This window comes from Lygodium microphyllum, chromosome 13, assembly GCF_053477565.2.
Source record: "Lygodium microphyllum isolate KBCC chromosome 13, Lygodium_microphyllum_v1.1.10, whole genome shotgun sequence".
Lineage (NCBI taxonomy): Eukaryota > Viridiplantae > Streptophyta > Polypodiopsida > Schizaeales > Lygodiaceae > Lygodium > Lygodium microphyllum.
The window spans coordinates 13,695,895-13,702,798 of record NC_141147.1 but is presented as its reverse complement, the minus strand read 5'-3'; positions in this window follow the sequence as shown (position 1 = coordinate 13,702,798).

Here is a 6,904-nt window from a genome sequence, read left to right as displayed (position 1 = left end):
TTCACTGTTTATTTTCCATTTAGTTAGTAATAGCATTAGATAACAGCTATTTTGGGACATGGGAAATTCCTTAACTTTTCAAATGTAACATCTCTCTCTCTCTCTCTCTCTCTCTCTCTCTCTCTCTCTCTCTCTCTCTCTCTCTCTCTCTCTCTCTCTCTCTCTCTCTCTCTCTCTCTCTCTCTCTCTCTCTCTCTCTCTCTCTCTCTCTCTCACACACATTTATAACTTGCTACTATCAAGAAGAGGTAAGAGGAATAAGAGCAACAACTATGAAGGACCCCTTCTACATCAATGTTATCAAGAGGACCTCACCTCCATCGATGGCATCAAGAAACCATTAAGACTACATTCAATATTGGCTTCACACCCTAACCCTTCAACTAGCTCTTTGACCTCAATATGTCCACTCACTCCAGCTCGATCATGCAATCCTTGCTTCTAGAAGGACTTTGATGTTTGCCAACATCATGTCAAAGTATCCTAACATTAAAACTAATAACTTTGTTCTACCACATGAATCCATGTTGCATTTGTGTATTAAGGTAGATTGAGCATCCTAATTACCACATTCTTTACCATCCAAAAAATTGGTGACCCTATACAACAACACTCATTTCCCATGTAGGAATAAGGGGATAAATCTCCATGTGAAGGCACCAAGCAAATCTTGCTTGTTGTTTTCTTTTCCATTGAGATCTAACAAAACATATTTTCTCATTAGAACCACTACATATGGAGGCCAAGGTGTGTCGTAACATTCGACAAGTATATGCTATATTTATGAAGGTATTCTCTTTGTATAAAATGTATTGGGACTTTTTGTAAATGGTGTTATTGTAATCTCTTATATTTCTAGCACATAGTTTTAGATTTCTTTTCTTTTTTGAAATCAAGGTGATAGTGCAATCTTTTTCCATAACAAAACTTTTGGATATCTTCTTAATTAACAATATTATAACTGTAACATTTAGATTCTTGCCTCTCATGACTAGGAGGTTATCCTCCAACCCAACTATTATAGGTCTATCAACACCCTTGGGTGCTATGTTTTCATCCGTTACAAGATAAGGCTAAGGCCTATTGCCATGTTTGGTGATGACAAGGATACATCTCGACTATGTGCTCAAGTGTATCTATAGCCACCACATCTAGCCTTTGCTTGGTGTACAAGCAACATCTTTGATGACTTGGAGCATATTCATCTCTTTAGTACCATTCTGAATGCTAAAGACAAAGTTGGGTTTGATTACAACAACTAAACATGGTGAAAGAGTGTGTAGAATTTGATTGTAATTATCTCTACTTTTCTATGTAACTTCTCCTTTGTGGCCTTGTGAATCATCTCCTATAGTGTGTTGTACATTGTGTGCACATTGTCAAATGTGGTTTTGAGTGCAATTGCATGTAAGATGTAGACTAGCCATGAGATTTAAGATGTACATTTTATGCTACCTATGATTGTTCCTACTCATTAAATGGTTACTTAGTTATGCTCTTCGTCTTCCTCGAATGAGAAATGTAGCAACTCAATTTGTAAATGTGTGAGATGGCTTGTTTGATTCTACATAACATGGTTTAAACATGCTAAATACTATAAATACACGTGCAACTTTTAGCAAGATGCTTGGTTTCGTGCTTGCCAATTTAGACATAAGAGAATCCTTCAAAAATAGTCACTTTCTATAGTCTTAGAATAGTTTAGTTGTGCTTCTTTTTAATCACAACAATTGAAGCTATGTCTATTTGGCAAACTACTGTGTATTGGCCATAATCTAGTTGACCTTTCATTGTAAGAGCCTTAATTGACAAAGTCGCACTACTATTTTTACCTTTTGTTGTAGTTGTGTGTGTGTGTGTGTGTGTGTGTGTGTGTGTGTGTGTGTGTGTGTGTGTGTGTGCGTGTGCGCGTGCGCGTGCGCGCGTGCGCGTGTGCGCGTGCGCGCGTGTGTGTGTGTGTGTGTGTGCGCGTGCGCGCGCGCGTGTGTGCGTGCGTGCGTGCGCGCGCGCGTGCGCGTGCATGCGTGCGTGAGTGCGTGCTCACTCTAATATTAAGTTATGGGGTTTCTATATTACATGAGAGTATCTCAAAATTCTTTTTTATGTAAATGAAGAAAATGAATATGCAATGGATTTATAAAGGTACAACTTATTGTTGCACTAAAGTGATAAAATTGCATACCAATTATGTATACAATAGTACAAATCACTTGTTTGTTTAATGACTATTGAAATGAAATTTATGTTGATGTATATGTGAATAAAATATATTGTTAGTCACATTCAAACTTAAGAATTGATGGTGATTTGGATTTATTAACAAGGAATATTATGACCAAACTCAAAAAATAAACCAATTAATACAAAGGTAAGACCAAATTCATCGTAAGATGAACTTGTCTATTGATAATTTTTTAAACAATAATATTAAAATTATCATTTTAATGAGTTTTAACTAAGTTAACATCTAACTTAATGGGTAATAGCCAATTAGTGAATCGTAAGCAAGCTATTGACAATGTGCAAACGAATCAACTTAACTTCTAACTACTCTAAGACTATTAATTGGTAATAGCCAATATGTTGATGTTTCTTTCATACAAGGGTGAGAAAAATCCTCATGGAGTTATTGGAATGCCATGTAGCTTGCGTGGAATGGCTTGAAAGAGCATCACAATCCCAATGCAATGACAACATAAGATAGAGATAATCTTCTTATTGCTTTTGCCAACGTGGGATGGTCCTTGAAGCTTTTCTTTGACTATAGCAAAGAATGTACTCTCTTTTTTGTAATGCATTTTTTCACTTGATGGTTATATATTTTAACAAGATTTCGCCATCTTGAAGGATGGCAAGTGTTTTCTGAGACCATGCACAACAACTAGGAGGAATTAATATTAGGACCAGTTGGAACTCATACATCCACCTTTGCGAACTGGGCAATGACATAACTCATTGACAAGAATGTACTCTTAGATTGCATATGGTATTTTTTCAAGCCTTACTAAGTGGATTGTCCTTTTAGTTTAATAAAAATATTATTTTAAATTTGCATAGTAAAATTATCAAATTTATATATTAGAATATATTTTAAGAAATCCATTTTATTGTGGCTATGCCTTTGAAAAGGCATTCAACAAAAGTCGTATTTCCTAAAGAAAGGTAACCTTGAAGAATGCCCTTCTTTAGATATTAGGGTCCCAACTTGCAAAAATAAAGGCTACTTGGGAAATGTCCCAAATCCAACTACGGATAATTGAAAATCTAATGTCTTGTACAACTTTTTGTGTCAATGAGTAAACGTGATCCAAGGTTATTGAAGCAAGAAAAGGGTCACACACATGTGTATGAACTTGTGAGAGGTCAAGTGTGAAATTGCAAATGTGCATGCCACATGCAAGGTAAGTTCACTAACAAGCATATATGATAAGGTTAGGGAAAGCACCCTTAACAAACAGCTCGATTGGTGAGGATACGTGTGTGTTGTGTGAGGTCTAAAGTTCCTACCTTGGCTAAGCAACTTGGGGGTTCTTCTCCGAGATATGAGATGCACTCTAAGACAAATGTTAGCCCTTAGACTTGGACAACATTCAAATAATAATAATCATATTTTTTAACATGTTAGGGAAAGCTAGAGCTCCAAATACTAACTATGGGATAGACTCAAAGGATTTATAACCAACTATGCAATATAGAATTTGTGTAGTAAAGTGTTACTTGGCTCTTCATCGACATGTTCTAAATAGGCATTGTCAATGTCCTCTGTTTGTAATGTATGTTTTTCTATAGATATATTGCGCATTAGACATACATCTAATTTGGTTTTGCTTGCAAAGCTGTGAGAAAACATGTTTTGAAGAGGCTTTTGTCAATTAGTTCAAAACTTACAACATCACATAACTCTACCAATGTAATAAGGGTTATAGAAAAAATCTCCTTTCATGCCTACACAAATAGCATCAATATTGTATACAACATGTCAAGAGATGTTGCATATGTTTTGGAGTAGCCATGACATCATTGAATGTGTGGACATTGAATTTCAACTCAATGTGTGAAAGTAGCCAAAATATTTTTACTACTCACTCTTACTGCTCTTACCCTAAGAGATGTTGCATATGCTTTGGAGTAGCCATGACATCATTGAATGTGTGGACATTGAATTTCAACTCAACTTGTGAAACTAGCCAAAATATTTATTCCATCAAGCATCCTCCATGTTCATAGGCTCATTTGGCTCTCACTTGGATTACTCGAAACCCAAGCTCTAAGCTACTACTCACTCTTACTACTCTTACCCTAAGAACACATGAGATCAAATAGAAAACTAAATCTTTTGAGTTCTTTAGTCTTCTATTGTTCACTACACTCCAATGAATTAGAAGAGAGGAGGAATGAAATAAGTATAGAGAGAGAGAAAGGGAGATACAACTCTCTCACTCTCACAAACCCATGCATACATTCTATCTGTTTCACATTGTTCTCAATTTGTCCACTACACTTCAATGAGCAAGAAGAGAGGAGGAAGCAAATGAAGGATAGAGAGATAAAAGGAGAAACACTTCTCATACCCTCACACACCCATGCATACATTCTTTCTCTTTCACACAAGCTTGTACTCTCACTAGCTCAAACTATGAAGAAGGAAGAAGAAGACAAAGAGAAAAAGCTCTCACTTGTTTGTGTACACAAGAATGACTATATTCCATTCATTTTGAATATTAAATTAACAGGGCTCCTTTTTGCTCTTCCATCCATCAAACCCTTGTCCTTGTGGTCCACCAATTTATCATGCACAAAGGCCTTCATAGCATGCTTGCAAGATTTCACAATGTGCATGGGAGAGAGCCTGCCTCTTGGTTTTACGTTACATGTATTCACATTATTTGCAATACCTAAACACTTTTGCAAAAGTTTACATTTTATAAATCTAGAGCCTAAAACAACTTCAAAAACTACATTTTATTTTTCAACTCTCAAAGGAGCCCAGCCAGATGCGCGACCTCTTGTGCGGCTCCCGGATCTCCGACACCCACTTCCCCCAGCTCCGCTGCCTGACGCCCCTGTACCCGCCCCCGCCCCCGCCCCCTCCCTTACAGACCCTTAGGCTCGGGGCATCCAAAGCTGAGGTGCGGTGCACCGAAGGTACCATATCTCCTACCTAATCTAACGCGAAATCTCTCTCTCTCTCTCTCTCTCTCTCTCTCTCTCGCGCGCGCGCAGTCGATCTCTGTGCCGTCAGTTCCTGACAACTCAATCACAAGAGCTTAAACACAAGTTATTACCAGTATCTGAATTGCGTGCGTCTTCCTCTTTTTCTTCTCTTCTTCTTCTTCCTCCACCTCCTCCTCCTGAATGATGGCCGAGCTTGAATTTGATAACGCTAACTGCTGCTGATTATCTCTTCTCTTCTCCTCACAGCGTCCCAGACCCACCCCTCACTTCGGTCATTATGTTGCTATTTTGAGCACCTCTCATATTTGCTCTCAACTTCCTTCATTTATTTACTATTATTCATCTTTCTTGTAACTTCCATTTTCTACCTTCCCACATTTGCCAATCCTTCATTCGTGCACCATAGCTTGGTAATATTAACCCTTGCTAGATTGCACTGGTTCCTTAAGGGCACAATATATGGGTGGATGAAAGTTGGTGGTTGTCAATAGGTTGTTTAATATCAAGCATGTACATGTAAAAGTATGCTCTCCTTGGGGGTATACTTACCTCATTGTGCAATGATATGTCTAAGTGTATTGTTTGGGGATGGATTAAACACTAACAAGTCCATGCCCCTAAGTATGTCTCATGCTTGAGGAGCCAACTGATGGTAGGAGGTGTAGATATAGGGCAAGGTTGGGTGTGGAGATGGAGTGAGCTAAGCTAGGCCATGGAGCCTCATGAACTTAACCAGGTGCAACTAATATGGGTGCATGTGGCCCTTTTTGTCATTTATTTATTGGCTTATTTTGTTTTTCTTTATAGAATTTAATACAAGGTTTTATTGATTTGGGGGAGGGAGTGGACATAATGACTTGGATAGGTGGTGACTACAAGGAGATATTGTTCGATGGAGAGTCAACACAATAGTGGAGTATTAGGAAGGAAGGGATGGTTACAAGTTATGTGCTTATGTTCATTGTAAGGATTGGGTGAGGGAGGGAGGGGACAAACTAACTTAGATAGGTGGTGATTATCAAGGAGTTTTTTATTCAACAAAGAGTTAACGCTATAGTGGAGTATTGGGAAGGAAGGGGTGGTTACAAGTTGTGAGCTTTCTTTTGCTTGTATCCTCTAGGACCTGCATGTAGTACGTGGAAAGAAACAAGGCTCAAATATAGAGTAGACCATTCCAAGCGATTCTATCCTTGTGTTGATGAAGAAGTGACAAAGTTTGGATTAGGGAAATTTGTGATGCTCTAGATAAAATATTTGAAAGAGAGAACAAGATCATACGAGGGTGGAATGTGTATGCAGATTTGGAACTTCCAAGCATTGACATTGGGTATTTTGGAAAAGTCAACTATCCATCCTTTGCTCGCTCAAATCCTTTGTTTGATTGTCAATTATACAATTAGATCTAGTAGCACAATAGGTGTAGCATACCACATCATTTGATTGGAGAAGTGGACAATAATGCCATGGTTTGCCATAAACACTTGTAGGATTGGCTTTGTAGTTGTCCCTCCACTTATTTGTAGTTTGGAAGATTTGATGGGTAGTCTATAGTGTCTTATAGGTATAAGTGCTAATTAGAGGATCCAATGTCTATTGGTATCATTAACAAGGGAGAGGGGAAGTACCATGCATCGATCTTTGACTTTGAGAGCTCAAAGTCCATGCATGTAGGTATACAATACATGTTGTCTTTAATGATATCCAAGGATGGGATCTTGATGCAATGGAC